Consider the following 26642-nt stretch of genomic DNA (forward strand, 5'->3'; position numbering starts at 1 on the left):
ATATATATATATATATATATATATATATATATATATATATATATATATATATATACATATATTTATATAACTAAGGTCGAATTTAAACCATTGGGCGATCTCTAGTTAATATTATTGGCCAAATATTGATTTATTTTCTATTATTTTTACTAATTGTTTGAAGTTTTAATTTGTCTTGAGCCTTGACCGATCTCAATAAATATTTTCATACGAAGTAATTATTTTGTTTTTTATTCTAATCTACAACTTTTTTGCTGTCCCTACGGACATAAGCCCGAAAGTCATAAAAAATAATTACTTGGGTCCAATCGCTAGATGAAAAAATGTAAAAAAATCACATCTAGTCATTGGACCCACTGGGTCCAATTTTTATGGGTCCAATAGCCCGAGTACTCGATAAAATCATCCTGTCGTCTATAACCTAGAAAACTGTAAGTGCTAGCACTCATGCGCCAAATATTTATATCTGATCCGCCCCAGCTGTGTTCACGGAACGCGCGCGCAAACGCCGACTCCTCTGAGCTGTAAAATTTTGCGGGAGCCGTTTTTGAAACGTTTGAAAGTAAAACAAACACACGTTCGATCGCCGCTCGCAAGGCCGCGCGGATTGTTCCGAGAACCAACCTGCTGAATATCCATTAGATGCTAGTACAACAGGGTTGCCACCTCCAAGAAATTATACCATCAATAGAAAAAAATCTAGATTTCCCTCCCTTCCTTCCCTTTAGCGATAAGGTAAGATTTTATCGTACTTCTGTCAAAAGGGACCTAGGAACAAATTCGATTTTAAAATATCTTCCATCTTTCTAGAAACTCATGTCCTTTTAATACTTTACCCTTAATTTACTTAATATATTGAAACATACATTTCAGGTCATAAACATTCAGCAGATACTGAAGTTTAAATACCATACAGTAGTTTATTGCGCGCGTGTACACTGTACAGGGCCACGTTTTGCTGCATAAAGCTATCTGAAATCACGGTAATGTGTGCGTGAGCCCGATTCACACAGTCTAGTATGAAGATCTACTTACAGTAAGTTATTTATACTGTGCAGATACTAAATTATGAGTTTAAATACCGCTCGCGGCTTCGATTTTTAGGGAAAAAAAGTTATGGATACTCTGCATATTTTAAACTTTACGGAACAAAGTTAATAAAATATTGGATCCATCATCCTAAAATGAGTCATATATATCTAGACAGGAACGCTTAAAGTTAAGCCCAAGAAAAAAATAGAAATAAAGAGCTAATAATCTTGCGAGATTGTTTATAAATTAGGTCATGATTGGTGACTAAGGTTTAAGACGTGGCTTTGTTATATATTAATGTTAAACTTTAAAGGCATGTTTAAGGTATTTCATCATACTACCTGTATTATCTGATTGTTGCAATCTATTACCTAATATTAAAGCACCATAGCTATAATATTAAATCTTTATCTAAGTAAATATTGCACATTCACCTAATATCAATAACATACTGTCCTTTGCCTGTGGTTGCCTGGAAGAAATTACTTATTAGTAATAAGGCCGCCATTGTGGTACACTGTAGTTATAAGTTGATAATAATTATTGTTGAGTTTTTTACTTCTTAGTGTGTGTACAATAAATAATATTTATTTATTATAGCTATTGCTAATGCTTCTTCAAATAAATGAATGTATATTTCTTGTTTTTCTTTTTTTTTATAACGTACCTATTCTAAAAACGTAGCCAACTAAAAACTACGTTTGTCAAGAGACATAAGGAAAGAAAGGGGCTTAAAGCTCAAACTCATAATTGACTGAACATGTTATTACAACTTGTAGATATTTGATATTTTCCGCAGAAAGTAAGCACTATGGCAAATGGCATTGTCCCATGATTTGCCGTTGTCCTTTCTGCTCGTGTAACAAAACTAAGTGATAATACTTTAGGGTGTGTATGTGTTCTTTCTAGAGAGTTCACTGTGAAAGTAGCAGCGCTGGAAGACCAATTTTTATTTCACTTTTGTATGGGAAAGCGCCCCAGCCAGCGTCAAGTCGAGTTTCCCAATATAAAAGTGAAAAAGAAAAAGATTTTTCAGCGCTGCTATTTTTACAGTGAACTCTCATACACATCCTAAATTATTATCACTTGGTTACAACTTGTATTGCACATACTCCACACACATTTGATTCCTGACCTATCTGTCGTAGCATAAAGTGCTTAAATCTGATCCAGAATGAATACCTGGTGATGCATTTCCTTCCACCATTTTAACGGTGCCACTACGCCGCGGTGATACATTTTTCTGCAGAACCGCGTATGTGTCACAGTAATTTTTACACGAGGGACGTACAGACGGTTCGCAGAATAAGAGAAAACATGATGTAATACGCGACGACGGAAATCCATAATATCTTGGCGGGGAAAAAGGCCGGTTCGCTTTGTGAGGTGTTTTTTGTTGGCTGTGCAAATGTGCCGGCATGTGCAGGTGAGGGCGCAATTATCATAATGCTGTACCCTTTTACCATCGCAAAGCACCGACGCCTGCACTTAAACGTACTTGAATTTCTTTTTGCTGGCGCTTGAAGTGAATATTTAAAATTTGAAGTAAGGGTAAGAGCACATTGCAACGTGACGCGTCGATTCATGGCTTATTTAAAAACGTTCATCGCAACGCCTCGTGCCGTTGCAATGTGAAATTTATTGACTTTAATAAAATTAATACGGCGAGATTGTTGGTAAAGTTATTTTAGTGGCCAAGTCAGTACCTTACACAGAAAAGAAGTTGACTTGTAAGACTTGACTCTTTTCTGATTATTTATTATACAGCTGCTAGAGCTTTGATGATGATTCAATTTTCGAACCGGCAGGTATACCGTATAATACCTTCCAGAAAGAGTAAAGCTCAATTTCATAGCATATATTCTTCGCAGTAAGTGGAGGAATCTCGTCTTCCAGTGCCGGACATTTTTGACAGCTGCCAGACGCACCCTTAAACTTTCTTACGGCCGTTCCCAATATTTGATCTATCTCTGGTTTTGCCTTACTAGAGATAGGAATAGCTCACATTAGACATTAGAGATATATATTTTATGTCAATTGTGAGCTATTCCTATCTCTAGTAGGGCAAAACTAGAGATAGATCAAATATTGGGAATGGCCGTTAAAGTATTAAGACTTTGAGGGTGTCTAGCAGTGGGAAGCAAGGTAAACTTTCAGCTTTACGAAGCGGAGGAAGGTCGGAAGCCATCGCATGCTTTAGATCCATATAATAATGTGACAGTGTTAGTTTTAAGTATATAATTATAAAATGTGTATGTTAGTTTTAATTAGTATTTATTATATAATTAATATGATGATGCCCGAAATAAACGATTTGATTTGATTGAATAATATTTCCGATATTTATATGACGTCAGATTCATTCAATCATAAATAATATTATTAATTATGAAATGTTGCACCGAAATAAATTGCCTATATAATATTAAATTTTCCGGAAACAGGTTGTTGTAAAGCGTCCGAAATAGCATTTTCATATTGTATTATAAAAAGTCCATTATATATTATATATTGTCCTTATTCAATACAATATTGGGTATTCTAGTAATTCGAGAATTAATGTTCTACGAATTCATTGTTTGAACATTTGTGTATTCTGTATTCCAATTTCCGAACAATAAATTGAAATTTACGATAAATTATCATGTATATTTATGTAAGTGCATGACAATAAATAATACAATAACAGTAGTTTGTGAGTTTAGCAATTATGTATTTAATATTTCAATGTTTTAACGACCTTTCAACGGGTAATAAATCAAGTCTTTAAAATGTTAAGACTGAAACAAATTCTGTACTATTTGTTGCGAAAAACATACAATATGTTATTTTGATCTACCATTACTTGTAATTTATAATATTTAAATTTATTAAAACAAGTCTCTATTGCAAAATTTATTAATGGAATAAAGCAGGTATTCGCTCTACACATTATCAGCTCTATGTCAGCAACACGAAACCCGATACAGTCCTCAATTACATCAGGACTCATCAGACGGAATTTGCATAGAACAAGAAAAAGAACGGACAGGGCCGATTGAAATAATTCACCAGCGATGAGGTCACGCCGGTCGCGGGCCCGTCAGTCCGAAATGTTTCCGAAAGACGAACCGGTCTTTGACCTGGAGAGCCAGGGCTGCCCACCGTAGTCCGTACCAGTACAGCCAGCAAAAAAATCAAGACTTAGGATGTTTGATAGAACCTTGTTTTGCTGTTATGAGGATAGAACACACAAACCCTCAAAGCTAGAAACTTGAAATCTCTTCTAAGTTGGCTTTCATTTAGGTTTTTAAAAGTCTCCTAAATCATAGTTTAAGATAAGACGTATTTTACTAAAGAAAAAACAATACGTGTGGCACTCCGGGACTGCCGCGGAAAAGCTATTGCATAGCATATCAACTTATGCAATTATAATTCGCAAGCGTCTAATCGCACGCACACAACCACCGGGCCGAAGTCTGGCAATGCCGCGCCACGCGGAGTGGGGTGAGTTAGGTTTTTCCGTTACGGAATTTCTTGATTCGGTCGCCGCACTCGCCGCGCTCAAAGCCCGCGACAAAAGCCATGCAATAGCTTAATAATAAAATGATTTTGACGACCTCTGTGGCTCAGTAAGCTGTTGGTAGCTCAACGCGGGTTCGAAAAACGAATCCCGCCGACGGAACAAAAGAGTTTTCAAAGTTCCTGGGCCATGGATGTGTATTAAATATGTGTGTCATAAGTCATAATATATTAAAAACAAAAGTATTAAATATATTTCCGTTGTCTGGTACCTGTAACACAAGTCCTTCAGGTGCTTACCACGGGGCCAGACTGACGTGGTATGAAGCGTCCATAGAAATTATTATTATTATTATTAATGGTGATGCTGACGGTGCAGGCAGCCCTGCGGTGTATCGGGTTGCAAATCATTCGCGTGCATCCTCCGCGCAGGTTATAATTTACGCTTTAAATTTCGTAACTGGCCACAAAAAAAAAACATATTTCTATACAAAAATTGAGTAAAAAACGATGCAGCGTCTGCTCGGCGAGGGACGAGTCAATGAACGTCTGCAATTGAAACGTTAAATGTTTTTGTCTTTACCTTTTTACTTATGTACCATCGAGGAAGTTGATTCCTATGCAATTGACAGACCAACGTTATTTGGTCGAATATGTCAATTCAATGTTAATTGTGATCTGTCAGCATAGGAATCAACTTCTCTGATAGTACATTGTAAATATGCTTCGTTTCGTAATATTGCCTTCCGGTTATCATAATTTTATTTTGCAGCGTAGGCTCTAAATTGTGGCCATGTTAGATTTAAAGAAAGATATGTTGATAAGTAGAGTCATGTCTAAAAAACGGTTCTACATAGAATTTTAACATTCTAAGCAAAAAGCTATTGGCAAATATATTTTTTAAATTTAATTATGTCTGTATAATAAAGAATTTTAAAAGTAAATAGAAATGCTTTTGTCTAAAATCCGTAATTAGATATTTAGAAGCATAGATCTTGTTTACCATAATTTTGTTTACGAGTCACTCCTGGGCAGTCCTGGGTCCTCGAAGACTATGGTCTATGGCTCACTACCTCTCTAAAAATACTTTAAATCAAAGTGAGTGACATCATGTGCAATTTCTCAAACTCTACGATACATATAAAACTGATACATAACGATGACTTGCGCAAGTAACTTTAAAGGTCAAAACATATCAGTCGAAAAACAATCGAAGGATACTGGTTAAAGATATGTACTTATGTAATTTCGTATCTACATAAGTTATTAAAAAAATGCCCAAACACTGAATTCGTAATTCCAGAGATATTTTATAATTCTTAAATTGCCCACAAAAAGCATACTAATGACAGTAATGACACTGTAGCTCCAAATTGGAGCTGCGAGCGCTCCAGCGGGCACAAAATTGACACTAAAGAAACGACGCGGCCGCAACTTCCTTTGTTTTGTTTGTGTCTTTGGACGGAGAACCGGCCAAGTGCGAGTTGGGTACTGCAAGGGACCCGTAGGTATTGACTTTAGATAGGAAACATCATTTGTATATCGTTGCGAAGGTAAGTCGATGCACCAAATGTAAAGCTTAGATAGTCAATTAGATAGCTCTACACTTTTCTGCAGCTATCATTAAAATAGTTGTTGTTTTAAGAAGCAGCTTTCAATTACAATAATAATCACTAATAAACCATGTACACGTAAAGAATTTAGATAATGATTACTGAAAAGTGAAAATATCTAAATTCCAAAATATATACAAAATATACAAAGGATGTAGGCGAAAGTCGCGATCAAAGTTCAACCGTACACCTACGGACCTCTCGACCCCGTATTATAGGTGTGAATACACGAAGAGTGTGTCTGTCTGTCTGTCCGTCTGTCTGTCTGTCTGTTATCTCTTCACGTCCAAACCGCTGAACCGATTTTGCTGAAATTTGGCATGGAGATACTTTGAGTCCCGGGAAAGGACATAGGATACTTTTTATCCCGGAAAAATGTACGGTTCCCGAGCGATAAACGAATTTTGGCGCAACGGAATTGCGGGCGTCATCTAGTATTCTATAAATAGCATAAATCACTTACCTTCATAAACTTGAACTAGGTACAAATTACTACCTAATATTTCATTGTATCGCATCGCATTGCTTTACTGCCAAAACCCTCCAAAACGACTCTATATCGACTCTGTTGAAAGTCTGCGGGGCTAAAGTGGTCACATTTAGCAATTCCTCTCAATCAATTCAGCAAATGAATTGTCAAAACTGTCAAAGTGACAAATGTCAAATAAGTAAGTACGAATTACTAGACATGAATTGCAAGCAGATTTGCATTTTGCGATTTTAAACAAATGAATCTTAATATGATTCTCCAAAGCGACCATTTTAACTCCGCTGCTTATCGAGTATGTCTGAGAATCAGGAAACTTCTATCGTTCATACCCGAAAAACGTATAATATGATAAAATTACTAAATAAAGTAGAAAAAGTGCATGTGAATTGTGTTTAATTGGTGTTTACCATGAATTTCCACCTTAAACCAAAAATGTGTACCTAGGCATTTTCAATACATTTGCAATATTTTTACATGACAGTTCGAAAGGAACCAAATATAAAACGGTAAAATAGTATGGGAGTTACGTTTCCTTAGTTTTATTATTCGTAGCATGTATATCATAAAACAACGTTTGCCGGGTCAACAAGTGTTTTCTATTTTAGACTACGGACCCCTAGCGCATGTGTCACAGTCCCCCCGCCCCCGTGCGCCTTCATCACGTGATCACACGTCACGCACCGATGACAATCGTAGCTTGTGGGAAAAAAGGAAAATACACGTTCCTGGAAAGCGACCAAATTATACCGTCCATACTATAACCGTACGCTCATTACTACTAGTTTCTATCGAACCTATGTTTAAATACAGGTTTAATTGTGAGTAAAAAGCGATGTAATGGCATATGAAAAAGCTATGTTTGTTTACGTGCTTTTTCTTTTTGGCGCAAAAACAACGAGTTATTAGACTGTACACAATTACAAGTATTTTTAAGCGATGATAAAAAAATGGCTCCCACACCGGTTTCGGTGACGGTGGCCGGTTTCATCGAAACCAGGCCAGCTACGCAGGAGTAATTTTATAGTGCCCAAGTGTGTGCGCAGTACACAAGAGCACTCTCTATTCCTTTACTCTCATAACCCAGTGGGACGGAAGACCGACACGACTGGCGAGAGATCAGGCGCCGGACCGACTTTTTACATGCCTCCATCTTACTTGTCAGACAATCAGGTGATCGGCCTGCATTGTCCTAACCAAACTTGGAAATAACATGTTTCCAACGCGGGAATCGAACCCACGACCTCCGAGTCAAGAGCCGCGCTCTATACCACTAGACCACAGAGACGTTCATAGGTATAGGCGATGATAGGTAACTAGGTAGTTAAGTTTACATTGTCTTCTTCTTGGTAATTTTCACAATGGCATCATAGAGGAAATAATTGAAATGGAAGTTACGTCTAGCATCCTGCACGTCCGATACTAATCGGCTTTGCAACTAAAGAAATAGACAGCAAAATATAAAAAAAACGCGAGTGGAAAGAAAATATTATGCAATGTAAAGGTAAGCTTCGTCGGAAAATGCAGCAGCATGCAGATTGCAAGCAAACGTAATAAAAAAATGGGCAAGTTCTTAGAAAATAGAGACAGCTTTCATATTTTGTTAACTTCGACAGCCACGCATTGCTACTCGTAAATGCTAAGTGACTGGCGCTTGCGATGTTAAATCCAAATCCATGTAGACAAAGTACCCTGTAAGCGCCAAAATCGCGCAGCATTTAAATACATTAATCAGATGTTTTTCATACTCATTTCGGCGATTCCGCGCTAATTACACTTAATGTCGTCGCTCGCAATTACCCGTGTTTGGAAAAACACAATTATTTTAATACAACAACGATTAGGGCGGGCAAAAAGCGGGGGCTCGCTTACCGGCTAGTAATTATGAAGCGAGGAATGCTGTACGTGGCTATTTCAATTAATAACCGACTTGCAGAAGTAACTGATGGATAGAAGGCAATTTCTTGCAGCTAACGGATCCGGGGTGCAGCGAGAACGCTACGACGAAACCAACGGTCAGCCGAGCATCGAGAACCAAATTGTGAGCAGCCTTATTGCTGACAGGTTAAAGCCTATATTCGCCCATCACCGTATCTGTGCAACTATAATGTTGCCAGCAAAAACTAATTGCGCTATAGGTGAACGAGTAAAATGAAGACTTTTATATAAATCTAGCTGAGACATCACTTTGCGGAAAACATTGTGTTGGGAGTTTTTGCTACGAGTTGTACTTCTAAGTACTGACGCATTGGTGCGAGAGGTCACAATTCGCAGCCATTGTTATTTTTTCGAAAAACAATTTTGATTTACTTACAAAATATGTGATTTGGGTAAATCCCTGATGATTACAATTGAATTTAATATAAACGTTACTGAGTATAACTAACCTAACTTAACTAGCTAGTTAGGTTAAAAAGAACTGGAAAAGCAGGTATTGAAATAGACAATTATTGTCTATAATAATCTACACAAAGAACTTGGGGAATACCAGCGGAGTGCGGAGTTGAAGTTGTCTTCCTAGTGAAGCCTTTTCTCTGAAATTGCCTTGCCTTTGTCTTAGTTTATTAACTGATCATCATCATCATCTAGTTCCTAGATGTAATCTAGAGAATATTAAACGCCACCAGTTTAGTCTAAAGTGGAGATACTTCGGTTTCCTTCGTCATTCTGTCAATGTCTTTTGTGGAAAGCCCGAAAGTGGCCATGCTAAACGCGCGGTAAGAGCTTTCATAAGGCATTTACTAAACGCACAAAATATTACGATAAGTGTGCAAAGTAGGAGGTTCCTGACAGCACAGCACAGCACAGCACAGCACAAAACGCATAAAGTAATATTGCGATTGAGCCATTTCCCTGGCCGCATACAATATACACGCAATGATCGTTACTGCCTCGTCGCCATTTTCGATATTTTAGGAAGTGTCTCGGCCCTCAAGCGATGAATCACAATCGCATGCACAGTTCACGTTTATCGGAATATTATATTTCACATTACACTGAATAATTCCACGGTTCGTGGAAAAGAAACTTTCGCGTTGAGAGAGCATACAATTAATATTATATGAAAATTTATGACATGTCACATGCATTTTTAATATACCTAACATCGTTGTGACATCCTTTGAAATATTTACTTATTTCATATTCGGGATAATCATTTCCCATGTTGATACTTCTTCACGATAAATGATAATGCATACTGCTCACTATGTCTGAATAGTTGGATGAACCTAATAATGACAGTAGGTAAAATAAAATATTATGACCATGCCGTGGTGTAAATATTAACTAGCTGTTACCCGCGACTTCGTCCGCGTCAACAAAATATGATAAGTTGGATAAAAAAGACAGAAACTTTTCTACTCTATTACAAAAACAGCAGCAGCCTGTCTGTATGTCCGTCTCTAGGCTGTATCTCAAGAACCGCGCTAGCTAGATAGTATCTAATTTGGACCATATCTTATGCAACAACAGAAGAATTTTGAAAATCGGCCCACAAACGGTGGAGTAAAATACATAGGTAAAACATAAAAAAAAGTAAAAAACATCCTCCTCCTTTTTGGAAGTCGGTTAAAAGTAGCCTAAGTTACTCCTTGTTACATCAGCTATCTGCCAATAAAAGTCCAGTTAAAATCGGTCCAGCCGTTTCGGAGGTTAGCGGGAACAAACATACAGACATACAGACAGACAAAAATTCTAAAAATTGTTATTTTGGTGTATGTACCGTCTAAATATTCATATGCATGTAGTAAAAAACGGTTATTTCAATATTACAAACATACACTCCAATTTTATTTATATGTATAGATTATATTTAAAAGTGCCTATAACGTCAGATTTAAGGTTATAGAAGCGGCCAATATTTATAATTTTGATACGTGGGAGAGCCATGCTTTGGCAGGAATGGGCCGGCTAAACCGGAGAAATACCACGTTCTCACAGAAAACCGGCGTGAAACAGCGCTTGCGCTGTGTTTCGCCGAGTGAGTGAGTTTACCGGAGGCCCAATCCCCTATCCTATTCCCTTCCCTACCCATCCTTACCCTCCCCTATTACCCTGTTCCGTCTTAAAAGGCCGGCAATGCACTTGCAGCTCTTCTGATGCTGCGAGTGTCCATGGGCGACGGAAGTTGCTTTCCATCATTGACCCGTTTGCTCGTTTGCCCCCTATTGTCATAAAAAAAATATTAACCCATCAAGCCCCATACGCTCGGTGAGCTTGTTATTCTATTGTGTCTCGCTCAGCGGTGGGTGAGCGAGACACAATAGAATAACAATAGATTTCCAAGAATCCACGAGCGAAGAATTAAAGCGTACCTCGACTCTCCTAGGATTGGATTTTCTACTCGGAAAAGTTACAGCTTACAAAAACTTGATTTTCTCGAGCTTATCTTATAAACTCCACGGAAAGATTGTAAAATATTCATCATAGAAATAGATCAGAAACTTATTAATATCCGTAGAAGATTACGAGGAAAATGCGTTAATAATGTGTAAGTAATTAGAATTTCATACGTTGAAATATGAATTCATAACGTGCGGTAGACACTCTAGAACATAGCTGGTGGGTTGGTGATAGGTAAAAGACCACCGTGTGAAGTTTGTAGGTTTTTCTTCAGGATAGAATTTCATGACGAATGATGATGATCAAAATATGTGTGGTTAGGTAGGTAAAGTCGATAGAAATGAAGTTACAAGAATAGCAGGAAGAAAAAAATGCTGGCAAAACAAAATATTTAGTTCGAAATTACATAAAGCAAAGGTAATACAACCGTTGGTCACGATAAACACAGGAAGCGGGGCAAAAACCACGAGAAGGAAGAGGGCAGTTGTGATTGCTGCGGTGTCCCGGTACGTAACGACACGACTGCGGACATGCCGCAGCGTTCAGGGAATGTCGTCCAGGGATCCGATTCTTATAGCTCGAACGCCTCTACGATAACAGGCTATTCTTCTCGCGTGCAAACATAATATTTCAAGCGCGAGTGAGAGGGCCTATGAAGTGACATTTATGAGAATCGGGCCCCAGGTAGGTACGTAACGAGTTAACAACACGACGCGCGACGGCAGACATGACATTTGTCGTTACGATCATCAAGGTGAATAACGACACGCCATCAGACATGCTGCCTTGTCCAGGGAACGTCGAGTCGTATCGTCCCGGTACGTAACAACACGACAGCGAACATGCCGCGTGGTCCACGTAATCTAGCGATCGTCCCGATACACAACGACACGACATCGAACACGCCCTCGTATCCGGGATATGTCTGATCGTCCCGGTATGTAACGACACGACAGCGGAGTGCGGACAGATGGCGCGCGACTCGTATGGGCAAGGAATGCCGCTCTCGCCGCCCTGGGAACAGATCACGATGCTGTACATCTGTACAAGCGAGACTTTCCTAGTATTGTTTTTTAAACTAGAAACGAGCAGACGCTTCGCCTGAGGGTAACTGATTGTCGCTGCCAAGATGGACCAGCCACCCTTCTAGTAAGCCTTAGCGCAAAGATTTGTGAAAGAAAACATAATTATTACCACCGATTTTCTGGGATCGACTTCTAAGTTTAAAATTAAATAGAAGTCTTTGTCTGTGATGTGCTATCTCCAATCATTCCTTATTCATGATCCAGATCGTTACGTCAAGACATGGCGGAGCATGGTAAAAAGTAGTTCGTCAGCCAAACTAAAAACTTAGCCAAGCCATTAGCCAAGCAACATTAAGAGTAACAATGCATGCTAAAGGGTGTTTAATGGACAATCGGACACTTTAGGAGTCAGAACTCGCGTAAAAAGTCTTGATGATATCGTGCTACTGTGATGGAGGAACATAAATGTTTTTGCATTTCAAGTATGTATGGATAATAGCATTGCACGTCTGAGATCGGATATAGTCGAGATTGCGAGATCTATAAAAGATAAGCTACAGTGTGTTCTGAGATTCTTAGACAATATTTAAATGCATTAAAGGAAATAAATAGCCTCATTTGATCACATTTTTTAAGACATCCGGGCCCGATAAAAATTTTCCTTGGATTTGAGATTGTTTAGACCTTAGACAGCGAAATAGATATCTATAGGAATATACGTGAAGCCTACCTAAGTGACTTGGCGCTTGCGATTTTAATCTTGATTAAAAAATTAAAATATAGTTGATCATAAAAACCTTTCAATCCATCAATACAGTCAATTTTATTTTCATGACAATGGACGATGTATTTCATTCACGTTTCAATAACAGAAAATATCAGATCGAAATGTCCAACTGTGTCCAGCGGATGTAGCCGTGACCGCATAATAATTTCACGTAGCGGTCTACTACCGGTCTTCCAAAAGGCTTTGTATTTAAATGAGCCAAGTGTCGGAAACAGGAACCGATCATAATTTTCTGATAGTCTGGCGAATATGACGTTACCTACAATAGGCCTACCACTGAATATAAATGCGAAATGTTTCCATACACCAGATTTCCGCAGCAATAAAATAACGTTGACGAATTTCAACGTCTCTTAATTTTTGCATCAAGTTTGAATGTAAAGTTCGCCTGACCCGTTCAACGCTACGAGTTCCGAGAAGAAGCAGAAGAGATTTACAAACTACATAGTACATACAGAATTACAATCTACATAGTACTCTTCTTCGTTATTAAATCCGATAACCAGTTACTCTTAAGTTACTGTTAACTCTGGGCCTTCCTCGAATCGTCTGCGGAGCATCGTCGCAATAAAAAACTTCGATGACAGCCCGCAAGGTTCAGCAATCAGCATAAATACTGGGAAACGATCTAATATCGACTTTTATGTATAAGATTCAAATGAGACGTTTGTTATGATTCGCGACGGCTAGCGAACAATAGGGCGTTTAACATTCGGGAGCCGTGGCTTCTCGGCACTACGAAACTGCAAGTGCACAAGAATTTATTATCGGCGTACACGCGCCGAATGCTAACCGGCGCGTCGCCGCAGGAGCATCGAGCGTGCTCCAACATTCGATTGTGCGAAATATTAAATGCTAAATACCGGGAATCCGCCGGAAATGGTTCTTTCGTTATGCGCGACGGGTGCGTGAAATGATCGATTCGGGGGGGCCGCGGCGCCGCGGACCGAATTCCGATGAAATCGAACTAGATGACCAATCCCTTCTAGTAACTTTTGTATCATTGTTTTACGGTGAACATTTGCATGGTAATCGCGACGTTACGGGTAACGCGTGTTTCGCAATAGCATTCGTAACTTGGGCATTTTAAGACAGGATACGACTGCATTTTGCATATTATTACGTAGCTCGTAGTTGATAAGCAAATTACGTTGAACTAAAATGTCCTGGAATATCTTGCCATATGAGGTCGTTCCGTTAATTAGTTAGAATTTAGAAAATCTAGTAAACATCCTGTGTCATGTTAAACTAGTGGAGGTACACTTTGAAAAGTACCTACTGGGAAAGGAACATGAATGGCAAGGGCCTGTTTCATAAAAAAGCTCTCACTGCCTTCTTAGCGACAAAACTTGCCACTAATCGCCACAATGTAGGCGTTTGTAAAAAAAAAAACTTAAATCAATAATTCTGGCTTTTGGTAAATACGTAACAGAATGAAGAAGTTAGAACTTCAACTGTACAATGTATTCATAACTTAGTTTGTCACGTACTGAGCAAGACTAAAATTTTTCAAAAGCCAGTCCCCATTTATAAGGCAGATACAGATCCTAAGTATGTTCTGACTGTTTTCTGTAGATGACTACAGAAAACAGTCAGAACATCTAGATGCTACAATGTATTGATAACTATACAACACTAATGCATGTCGTTATTCTGTAAGTTATGCCGGAGATAAGGCAGCTAACGTACGGCGGCCACCGCGGTGGACGGACGTGCGCCGCGGCGCGGCGGCGGGTATAATACACTCGTTACTGCGAACACCGCCGAGATCCCCGTGCGATAAACTAAACCTTTCATTCCGAATGCACGTATTGAAAACGAATATATCCCTCATTGTATTCAAACTACTTTACATATCAACTTGTGCCGCAAAAGCCCTTACAAAGTTATTTAATTAAAAACCTTTATCTTATAAATAAAAAACTCCTGACTGGACTGGTTGCACTAAAATTTTGTACGATTATTCTACGACTCCAATAATCCGTTTATTAATTTTCGAAAAAACCTTTCAGCAGGTCAAACAGCGCGCGCATAGTTCTCAAATTTTCCAAGATCGACCTGACATGAAGAACGTTTCCGTGACAAAGTCTGGAATTATAACAGTGGATATACCCAAGGCGTATAATATTATGGCAACTTAACGTATATATAATAAACAAAATAAAAACCTAATGCAGTGATAAACATATTAATTAAAAAAAAAACACGTTTGAAATAATCCGGTTAAAACATGAATGAAGTCGTTGATGTCTTTGATAAGGGGAAACGAATTGGTACATTTAAGCGACGCAAATACCTGGAGATATTATGTAAAAGGCCACTTTATGCAAAAGACCTTTAAAAAGTAATAAGCATGTCGCAAGCAGAGTGCACATTCTGTTTTGAAAATGTAACGGTTTTTTAATATTAGCTTACAACGGTTTTCGTGTTCGACACACTTACCTGAGATGAGTACATTGGATGATCACTTACAATGATCTTAATTTATTATAATGGGTTTACATTATTCCAGTGATCGAATCCGGTTCTGGATTACTACTGGAATAATTTAAACAGGCACTGGCTGGAATGCAATTCAATGCATTACAGTGGCCGCTAGCGCTGGATTGGATTACTAGCTTTAGGCATCCATTACACGGTAGGTTTTGCTGTCAGTTTTACCACAGTCACGGCTGTAACTGATGGATAACCTCCCGTGTAAAAGCGTGACAGACGGTTGCATGAAGTTGATTGACGAAAATCTGGATATCTTCATTTTTGCTTCATGCAACCATCAGTGAATTTTGAGTGAGTGTTGTCACATCTGACAAAATAGGAAAAAAATTAGAAACGTATACCTATGAAAATTTTGGCTATGACTGACATAAAACTGAAGAGAATTGAGTGACCGTCTAATACCATTCGTCAGTCTATCAGTCACCATCAGTCAAGAGTAATGTAAATCGGCGATTATTATTACACATAAAAAAATCTTAGAAAACCGGTATGAAATAAAGCTATAGGTTTCGCTGACTAAAACAGCTACCCGAATTGATATCAAGGAAAAAGAGGTCTGTCCATTAGTTGATCAGTCTACTCGTTTGCTTCATATCCAAAAATACCAATGGTATTTGGATAATTCTCACGTCATCAAACATAGATTGAACATTTTCGATATCCTCTCATTTTCCTCTTACGCACGAGGTAAGATCTATATATACTCCAAACCAGAAAACGAGTCACATTCGTACTTTTGTCACTAGGAAATTGTGTCTCGCCTCATGATTTGGACACGAATATTTACACATAATAATACATGTCATCAGGCATTAGTTTTATTAGGCTCTACATACGTGATCGCGTGATGCCTGAGGCGGTACAAAATTATTTTACCCCCTAGCTTCTTATTTTGAACCTTATGTGGTCGACATAACGTGTGAACGGTAAAATAGCTGAACGGAGCGTACACGCGAGCATCTTCCAGCTAATCGCCTGCATACCCTCACTTAGTAATTACTAATTAGTCTTCTCGGTAGCAAATCTTATTAATATTGATACATCTCGTCTTATGGTGAAGTTTCCACTCCACTGATTAAGTTTTATCTTAATTATTCGTTACGATACGATGCACTATCTAGTGACGGAGTTGCGGATCTCCGCATCTCCGTGGCATCACACGGGAACTGTACATTTTTCGGGATAAAAGTATCCTATGTCCTTTCTCGGGACTCAAAGCCGGTCAACATCTCAATACCGAATTTCAGCAAAATCTTTTAAGAGGAGTCCACACCGCCCTTTTTTCCATACAAACGTTGTCCCCTGTTTTCTCCCTGGATAATGCTAGTAGAGTTATAATTTTTTTCCTGAATATCTACGGCCACTAATACAATGTCCCTATGTTTTCTTTTTTTTTTTCATAATTTAATTATTAAATAAGATACGCACGTTCAAAAACCCAAAAAAATGGCCAGATTTTCCGCTGTGTTCAAACAGCTAGAAAACAGATTTGGCTAGATTATACAAAAAAAAACTAAAACATAGGAACACAGCTCAGGCCTTTCTTTAATATTTAATGAAAAAATTACTCAAATCGGTTAAGTTTTGGAGAAGGAAACAGGGGACAACGAATCGTTGATTTTCTGCAACTGTCTCTATCGCGTTCTGCGGTATAGGCTTGAGGTAAGGGAGACAGCTATAGATATTATACGTAATTTTTTGTCATTTCTCTAGCCCCTGGTGTATTCTCTTAAGGGGTTTGGGCGTGAAGAGGTAACAAACAGACATACACACTTTCGCAATTATAATATTAGGATTGCGCGGCGCTCAAGATCTCTCATAAGTCATATAAGATAGCTGTATAATATCATTAAAGCATGTACTAATAAAATTATTCGGTGTACACAGGTAATAAAGATTTTTAATATTTGTCTTTGTGTAAAAAGTGAATTAGCCAACGTATTAGACAGGACAATTATATAAAACTATATCGTATGTATGCAGACTGCGGATTTTTTATTAGTAATAGATTAAAGTATGTCTTATATAAATTGTGTCAGCCTTGCCTTGGAAGTACAAAAAATATGCTAATATTCCCTGTCACTAACTCCTAGCAAGAGTTGATTTAGAATTTCTGGTTACAAATATCGTTTGAGGAAAACTCCAGCAAGAGACAACAGCACGACAAAAATAGTTACAGTTAGAGGCAAAATGATCTAATCAGAGCCCAGATTCCGCTATTAATCCAATGTTAAAATTGCTTCGATATGGTTTCGGTTCGTCTTCGGTTAAGGCGCAGACAGCTGCCAATTTGACATCTTTGTGCAGTTTTCTAGACGTATGTATTTCATTGATTGGCACAAAAAAAATATATGTGATTTTTGATTATATTTGGAAAAGCTTGTCCGATTTAAATAATAAAATAATGTACTCCTACTGGATGAAAAAAAATACCAAAGTCACATCTTTCGGGAACTTTAAACAGTTCTAACTAAAGTAATAATACAATCTATGCTTTAAAAATTTGTTTATTTGATACCTTTTACAAAAATCCAAAGATTGCCCGATTTAATTTTCGGCTCTGACATCTAGATTTCCCACAATATTTATTTTTCCTCTAACAAACGAAAAATGTATCCACGCTTCTGAGTGAACATTTCACATCTCTCTCTCTCGCATGAAAACCGACAGTGTTCGCTGAGGCGCGGTGCTATGTGGACGTGTGACGGATTTCGCTCTGCCGATATTGTGATTTAGTGTAATTGAAGCGTTTAGTTCTTAAAATTTGTATATAGGTATTTCTCATTGTTTTATAGTATATTAAGTTTATTCTGTAAATATTTTTCTGTAAATATTTGAAATTATATTGCGCGTCTGTAAAAATGGGTGACAAGAAAAAGAAAAGACGTCCAGCAAAAAAGCGACAGCTTCGTGAAAGCCACAAATACATGATGGAAGTAAAAGTAAGTTCAATTTTATCTACTTTCTAGTTGCGTACGTCTTTATTAAAAAAACAACGAACAATTACGACCCCGAATCAAAATATTTCGTCTCTCTCAATGTGTTTTAGGATAGCCAGGATCGTTGTGCCAAATAAAACATAAAAAACTGTTTTACGATTGATTACGATTTACGAAAATCCTCTAAGATTCGAACCATAGACCTTGGAAATTGACATAATAATGTTATCACAATCGTTGTGATAACATTATATCAATTTCCAATCGGCCTATGGTTCGAATCTTAGAGGATTTTCGTAAATCGTAATACAGTTTTTTATGTTTTATTTTATCACTGATAATAATTTTGCTTTGTATCTGAACATTTATGTTGGAGTTTTGCACTCCAAAATAAATGTTCAAAAAGTTAAAAAATCACCACTCATAAAGTTGATTATTTCGTTAGCCTAAATAAGTTTTAGCGTCGCGCGTCGGGGATCGTTCTGATAAATCAATATTCAATCGGTCTATGGATCGAGTTTCAGAGAATTTTCGTAATACTTTTTATGGTTTTTTTTATCACTATTAGCACAGAATAAATAATAGTACAAGTACTATAATTAGGTACTATAAGTTCATTTTGCTTTGAATCTGAAGTTTTATTTAGGCCTTTATTATTTAATTTTTTATTGCAGGCGGCGGAAAACCATGGATAGTGCAATTATTGATAACCCAAACGAATCACCAAATGCTAATTCAGATCCAGCGGCAGGTAGTATGTTGGAAAGGTAATATAAGTTTATTTATCTACTTATTATAAGTTGTAACCAAACGTCCTTCACGACTACGAAACACAGCGCAAGGGCTGTTTCACGCCGGTTTTCCTGAGTCCGTGGTATTTCTCTGGTCGAGTCGGCCCATTCGTGCCAAAGCGTGGCTCATTCATTGTATTTTTTATGATCCAGTTTATCTATTACAAGCTATTTTAGCCTTTTTATGATATTATTATGATTTAATTTTTTTCCAGTCGACCGAAAACGATGGAATTAGATAATAACACAGTGGAAAATGTTGCAAATGCCGATCGCAATATAGCGACGGGTAGTATTTTAAAAAGGCAAGTATATTTTTACAATTACGATAGGCTAGGTATAATAAGTTTATTACTATTTGAGCGCGATGCGATTGCGCGATTCTTTCAGCTCTATTCAAGGACATGCTCCGTAAGGGCCGGGACACAAAATCACGGCATGACGACGCGACGTCGTACGGCGCCGGACCGTGTTTTTGTGTTACGGCCCTAATAGGGTGCGGCTTCACTGCGGAGTAGGGGTGAGCGTTATTTCACGTCACTATAGTTACAATAACTAGCTACATACAGTAACCGAATAACTAGTTTCGAGTCGTATTTATATAGTAGAGTAGTGATTTTTGTAACGTTTTTATTGCATTGGGTGGTATGAAGTACCGTCGAGCGATCGTCGCGTTGTTTCGTTTGGAGTCGCAGCGCCCGCCGCCCACTGCACCGGTCGACCTAGCGAGCGACAGCGAGTTTGCTATAGTCCGCGCGGAACTAGTTGGCCGCGCCGCCAGTATGTGAGCATACCAGCGGCGCGGCCAACTAGTTCCGCGCAGATTACCTAGCAAAAATATTAATTAGTTTATATCAATACTAATATTATAATTGGGAAGAGTTTGTTTGTTTGTTTGAACGCGCTAATCTCAGGAACTACTGGTCCGATTTGTAAAAAGGCTATAGGCTATAGGCCCGCGCGCGCGCCTCATCCCGGCGTAACCCCCTTTCATTCCGAGCGAGTGACCTTTCTGCAACGATTTTAAATGGGATAAAATATTGTCATTTAAAAAAAATAACACCCATTTTTTTGGTTAAATGGGCTCTCCTAATGATACCTAAGCCCTGCGGGTCTAAAATGGTAATATTTAGCAATTCCTCTCAATCAATTCAGCAAATGAATTGTCAAAACTGACAAATGTCAAATCAGTACAAAAATATAAAAATGAATTGCAAGCAGAGTTGCATTTTGCGATATTAGAGAAATGAATCATATTATGATTTGTCTCATGATTCAACAAAGCGACCATTTTAGCCCCGCTGGAATAATTGGGCAGGAAGGTTTAATTGAGAATGTTTCTAGGTATGCCAAATTGCTTGAAATTTTGTCACAGTAAAGCCTGTATGTATACAAATACATTAGTTTTTGTTGCAGTCAAAAATACCTTGTAGTTTTGATTTTATAGGCATTCAAAGTTTCGAAAAATATCGATTCCCGCTAACAGTCCCGCGACCGCTTGTGACGTCATATCACAATTTCGGCGCGCGGGCCCCATACAATAAACGTGATTTTTTGCTCTATCTCAATAACGGCAACAGGTAGGCACTTGAAATTTTCACCGAGGCCTTAATTATATGTGTACTTTAATAATTAATAATAATATTATATTATGTTACTAATCGGACTCACTTATGAATACACATACCTTTATAGTGCAAAATAGGCCAAAATTTGTGATTTTTGTATAAGCCCCCCTTAATTTTTTATTTTATTATAATATTATTATTGATTATTAAAGTACATATATAATTAAGGCCTTGATGAAAATTTCAAGTGCCTACCTGTTGCAGTTATTGAGATAGAGAAAAAAATCACGTTTAGTGTATGGGGCCCGCGCGGCGAAATTGTGATATGACGTCACACCGTTACCGGGCGCCCGCGTCGTACAGTTACAACTTGTTTCGTCGGTTAAAAATCACATAACGACCCACCCCTACTGCGGAGTGCAGCGTATTAGCCTAATAAATTTTTTAGTATACCTTTTTAATGAAATTAGAAGGCAAACGAGCAAAAGGCTTTTTTAAATATTGAGTTCTGTATAATTTTATCCTAATTCCCATTTCCCAATAATCGAAAAGTTTAGTAACATTATATTATTATTAATTATTAAAGTACATATATAATTAAGGCCTTGATGAAAATTTCAAGTGCCTACCTATTGCAGTTATTGAGATAGAGCAAAAAATCACGTTTATTGTATGGGGCCCGCGCGGCGAAATTGTGATATGACGTCACACCGTTACCGGGCGCCCGCGTCGTGCAGTTACAACTTGTTTCGTCGGTTAAAAATTACATAACGACCCACCCCTACTGCGGAGTGCAGCGTATTAGCCTAATAAAATTTTTAGTATACCTTTTTAATGAAATTAGAAGGCAAACGAGCAAAAGGCTTTTTTAAATATTGAGTTCTGTATAATTTTATCCTAATTCCTATTTCCCAATAATCGAAAAGTTAATCATTTTAATTTATGAAATTTTGTGGTGATCCAGTTTTTAAACTGTTGTTAAATGTCGATGTCTCAAAGTATAAACTTACTTACAGGCTGGAAGAAAAAAGTACCCATGACACTGGACTATGTAGTTTGGAGGCTGAATGTGATGCTGAAAAGCTTATTGTTGAAACTGCACTTCCTCAGAAGAAACCTGATGTCGGAAGAAGAATTATAAGTGTTTCATATTTTTATAAGAGGTTGCAAGAAATTTCTCATCATGGTCCTCTTGGATGTGCTTTAACTGACATAGAACTAGTAGGTGAAAAGCAAGATGGCCTCAATTCAAAATTCACATTTCTATGCATACTTTGCAATCTAATATTGATAATTGATAGTGACTCAAATGAAGACCATTACATGCCTATCAATAATAATAAGGCAATATTCGTAACCTGAAATATGGAGCTGGCCTTGCACCTTATAAAACCAGGAGTGATTTTTGTATATATTTAATTTGCCCTGTTTATCTATTTTCCAAAATGTAACTTTTTGTTGTGTTATAGCAGCGTCTACACCAATGTTATATGCTGTGATGGGACATTTAATTTCTAAAATAGTTTTTTCATCGCAAATTCCATCGGGCGTTGCTCCCTGAAAATGGCAAGTCTGTATCTATAAATAGCCCGCAAGGCTTTACTTTAATTCCTTCTTGTAATTCTAAATCTCTTATTGCTTGTTTTTAATTTTCTTGGCCATGTTTGATAGAAGAAAGGAAGCTTATTTTTTTTTTATATAAAATGTCTTTTACTAGGTTAGCACTTGCAGTGTTGGGTCTTCTTTTTATCACCCGGCCAAAGTTTTCTAATAATTTTCTAATAACTTCATCATGATCACGCTTTGGGTCAAATTTGTGTCTTTGATGGGATATTTCGTATCAGTTTGTAAATTTTTAGCCTATTACAGAAGTTCCGAAGTAGGTGATTTCGGCATTCAATTTTCTCGACACAGGGTTTGTACGTGTTCCTTGTTGAGAGTTCACTGTAAAAGTAGCAGCGCTGAAAGACCTAATTTTTTTTTCTTTTCTATGGGGAAACTCGTGACACTTGCCCTTGCTCATACAAAAGAAAAAAAAATCGTCTTTCAGAGCTGCTACTTTCACAGTGAACTCTCTACAAGGAACACGTACACACCCTAAAGTATTATTACTTGTTTTTTTACACACTATATATATATATATATATACATAGCTGGGCATTAACTCGTTAATCCGTTAATCGTTAATTAACGAAGTTAACATTTTGATTAACGGATTAACTTTTAAAAATATTAACGGACTGGTTAACTTCCGTTAATATGCAGAAGTCCGTTAATCGTTAATCCAATGCCTACTATTTACCGCACGGCACCGCGGCGCCGCGCGAAAACAGGTTCAGACGAAACATAAATAATACTAGATATACATTTTCAGGCGCATGCGAGTGAGAAGATATTTGTTTCGTTTTATCATTTCATTACTCAGCGCCGATGCTTATAGAAAGAGTGATTTGTTTATTGTTATTATAAATCATATTTTGCATGTTGATAAAGAAGAGTGCAGTATAATTTAGTTACCTAACTAAATTATACTTATATACATGCAAATGATTTATAATAACAATAAACTATATCTATAATAATTATTGTATTGTAATTTCTACCTAGAATACAATAATTATAGAAGTATTTTGTTTTGTCCCTAACCTGTTAACTTCCAAAACCTTAAACCAACAGGTTTTATATGTACACTAACGCAATGATATAAGTTACAACAAAGCCATATTACACATATTAACGGATTAACGATTAACGTTAACTTGCGCTAATTCGTCCGCAGTGTAACGCTGTAACGTTTAACGAAGCTAACATTTTTTTTAACGGATTAACGAGTAACGAAGTTAACTATTTGATTAACGGTGCCCGGCTATGTATATATATACTATGGGTACTTTATATATTGATAAGTGCATTTGTTGAATAAATAATAGTAAATTATTATAACCTGAGACTGACGGCGACCATTAAGTTTGTGCGACGGGATAGCGATCAACGTTGCCATGGTGACATACTTACCTATTTACGGCCGTTCCCAATATTTGATCTATCTCTGGTTTTGCCCTACTAGGAATAGCTCACAATTGACATAAAATATATGTCCCTAATGTCTAATGTGAGCTCTTCATATCTCTAGTAGGGCAAAACCAGAGATAGATCATATATTGGGAACGGCCGTTAGTCACTTAATTAAAATAATAATATTATCGTAAATATAATATTATGGCAAAGCAACGTTTGCAGGGACAGTAAAAAACGATTCCTGAATTTTGTTTTATTTCTTGCTGTACTTATGTAATTGTAATTTTAATGTAAATTGTAATGTAACAGAAAAAATGTTTATGAAAAAAATTTAATGTTTTTACGCAGTTGGGTTTTGTCATTATTTTATAATATAATAGGTATATTATAAAAGAATAACTGTGTTTTATTTACCATAAGTAAGCCTTACACGCTACGGTCTACCGGGGACGGGAGAGATCCACCTGTACAGCACGCAGGTATGCCTGCACAGGTATACCGGTATGTGTGTGGGACCTGGTCGCCTGCGCAGGTCCAAAAAACTGCACAGGTATATTCCCTCACACATTCCGGTCTACCTGCGTAACGTGTATGGCTTACATTACTACCACAATAGACATAACGAATCAGTATAATATCGACTTCAAAGATTCCCGCGTATCCTCGAGGACAAACGTGCATTTTTTGTAAGGTTCAGGCATTTATGCACTTTAGTTTAATGATTATAAAGTTTATTTTCAAGTGCGTTAATATTACCTCTCCGCTGTGCTCCGTTCTATCTGCATTCTGCACTAATCTTAACATGAGTAAATAATATAATTTATCATCATCGAAAATCGCTTCCGCTCCTCAGTGGAGCCGCACTCTTATAGTTCGCTCACGGAAGTATAGTACATAGTATTTATTTATTACGCGCCATCTATTGAAATCTCTATGCGACAGCTCAATATTAATCAAACCTATCTTTTAGAAGTTGCCAGTTTAGCCGCTAGCAAAGCTGGCGCTGTCTTATCGGACAATTAGGGGGCGTGGCTTAGAAATGCGAATCCTCAAGGTCATTGGCAGTTGTCAGCGTCTTAATCTAATCTATTAAAAACAGCCAAGTGCGAATCGGACACGCACGCGAATGGTTCCGTACCGTTATAGAGGAAAAGTAGACAAAAATTGTGTTTTATATTAACTTTATGGTTAAAACACATATTATTATATCGTTTGACGTTTATATAATATAATAGGATCCTTCCCCGTCGCTAAAATATCAGAATCAGTACAGAATATATTTATTTTAATTAATTCTTCAATCTTTATCATTAATTAGTCACAACTCACATTATTATTAATGCCTTGAGACGCGGTTGTTTATTATGACAAAATGACATCGACCTCTTATAATAATTTGATACTTTTATGTCGCTGAAAGTTTAACTCTACCAGTCTAACAAGTTCTTTTAATATAATAAATTAGCGGCAATGCAGGCATATAAAAATGTACATAAAATAAGATTTATTGTGGCAATAATATGTCTTATGGAGTGATATAATAGTTAATGAATGATTGGTGCAAGGAGAATTAAAGCATTGCGGAATGAAAATAGGGAATATTACAAAGATTGGAGCAGAGGGCGTTTATAACACATACAGTAAACAAACAACGAAAATCCGACATGTTGAACATATCAGAATATTGACAAAAGTTTTGTCAAATGTCGAACAAAACCTTTTATTTACTGTACTTATATTATTATGATGGTGCTGCGGGCTGTCTGTATAGTTCGAGAGCTGTCAATCTCAAGCGTAAAAACATTTTAATGATTATTGTCTATGGACGCTTTACACCACGTCAGTCTGGCCCCGTGGTAAGTATGTGGGATACGCGTGGCCACCACAAAGGAAGATCTTCCGACCGAGCGAGATGTTATGCTCGGTCAGGCCGGAGCACACGTGATACATCTCAGCTGTCGTATATATACCGACGCGCTCAGAAAACTTCGATAGCGTGATGCAGGAATTTTAGGCGAATTGTGGGTACCGCCACAAGTACATAAAGGACTTGTGTTGACCAGACAACGGAAATAAATATATTTCCGTTGTATAATACTTTTATACTATACATATATTTAAAATTTTTATTACATGATACACATCCATGACCCAGGAACTTTGATAACTTTTTGTTCCGTCGGCGGGATTCGAACCCGCGACCGCCGGCTTGAGCTACCAACAAGCTCATCCACTGAGCCACAGAGGTCGTCAAAACATTGCAGTAATATTATGCCTATTCTTACGCAAAAGTTGGTCCAGTTATTATATATCTGACACGGCTAACATAAGTATTACCTACTCTCATAGACACTTAGTAAAGATATATTTCGATTATACTATACATTTTTCTTTCGACTATGATTTTTTTCTTTACTATGGTGCCAAGTACTAACTGCTAAACTGTCACTTCAGCAGTTTACTCCAGTCTCCACTCTCCACGCCTTTCGGATTAAAATGACTGTTCATTTTTGCTATTCTCGGTAAATTGTTACTCACGATAAGTTTTAAGTTTTAACTACGAGCAAACTGTACAGATTCATTCTGCTCCCTCAATTTTTATTATTTTGCGGCATAAATAGCATTACAAGCTACTAAAATATATAAGAAGCTGAAAACAGATCCACATCAGCACATAAACTGCGCTATCTTGAGTTAGCACATTAAAGATAGAGTTCGAAAAGCACCTTTACTTAGCTATAAAGTACCTTTTAGGGTTCCGTACCCAAATGGCAAAAAACGGAATCCTTATGGATTCGTCATGTCTGTCTGTCTGTCTGTCCGTATGTCACAGTCACTTTTCTCCGAAACTATTAGAGCTATGCTATTGAAACTTGGTAAGTAGATGTACCTAGTCTGTGAAGCGCTGACCGCATTAAGATTTTGATATAAAATTGGAAAAAATATTTCGTGTATCCGAATTCCGAATTAAAAGTGATTTCGAAAAGTATACTTTTCGAAATTACTTTATCTTTAATGTCCTAACTCAAGATAGCGCAGTT

The 26642-nt window shown here is 37.4% G+C and overlaps 1 protein-coding gene and 1 long non-coding RNA gene across 2 annotated transcripts in view; one reads left to right on the forward strand and one right to left on the reverse strand.

Moving 5' to 3' along the window:
* Positions 1 to 26642, reverse strand: part of LOC121729300 — a 79577-nt gene that overhangs the window by 13903 nt on the left and 39032 nt on the right. The window lies entirely within an intron of this gene.
* On the forward strand, positions 18199 to 19255 carry LOC121729302. The gene is made up of 3 exons (XR_006035947.1): positions 18199 to 18227; positions 18899 to 18991; positions 19231 to 19255. It is a non-coding gene; the product is annotated as an uncharacterized LOC121729302 (long non-coding RNA).

This window comes from Aricia agestis, chromosome 8 (genome assembly GCF_905147365.1).
Source record: "Aricia agestis chromosome 8, ilAriAges1.1, whole genome shotgun sequence".
Taxonomy (NCBI): domain Eukaryota; kingdom Metazoa; phylum Arthropoda; class Insecta; order Lepidoptera; family Lycaenidae; genus Aricia; species Aricia agestis.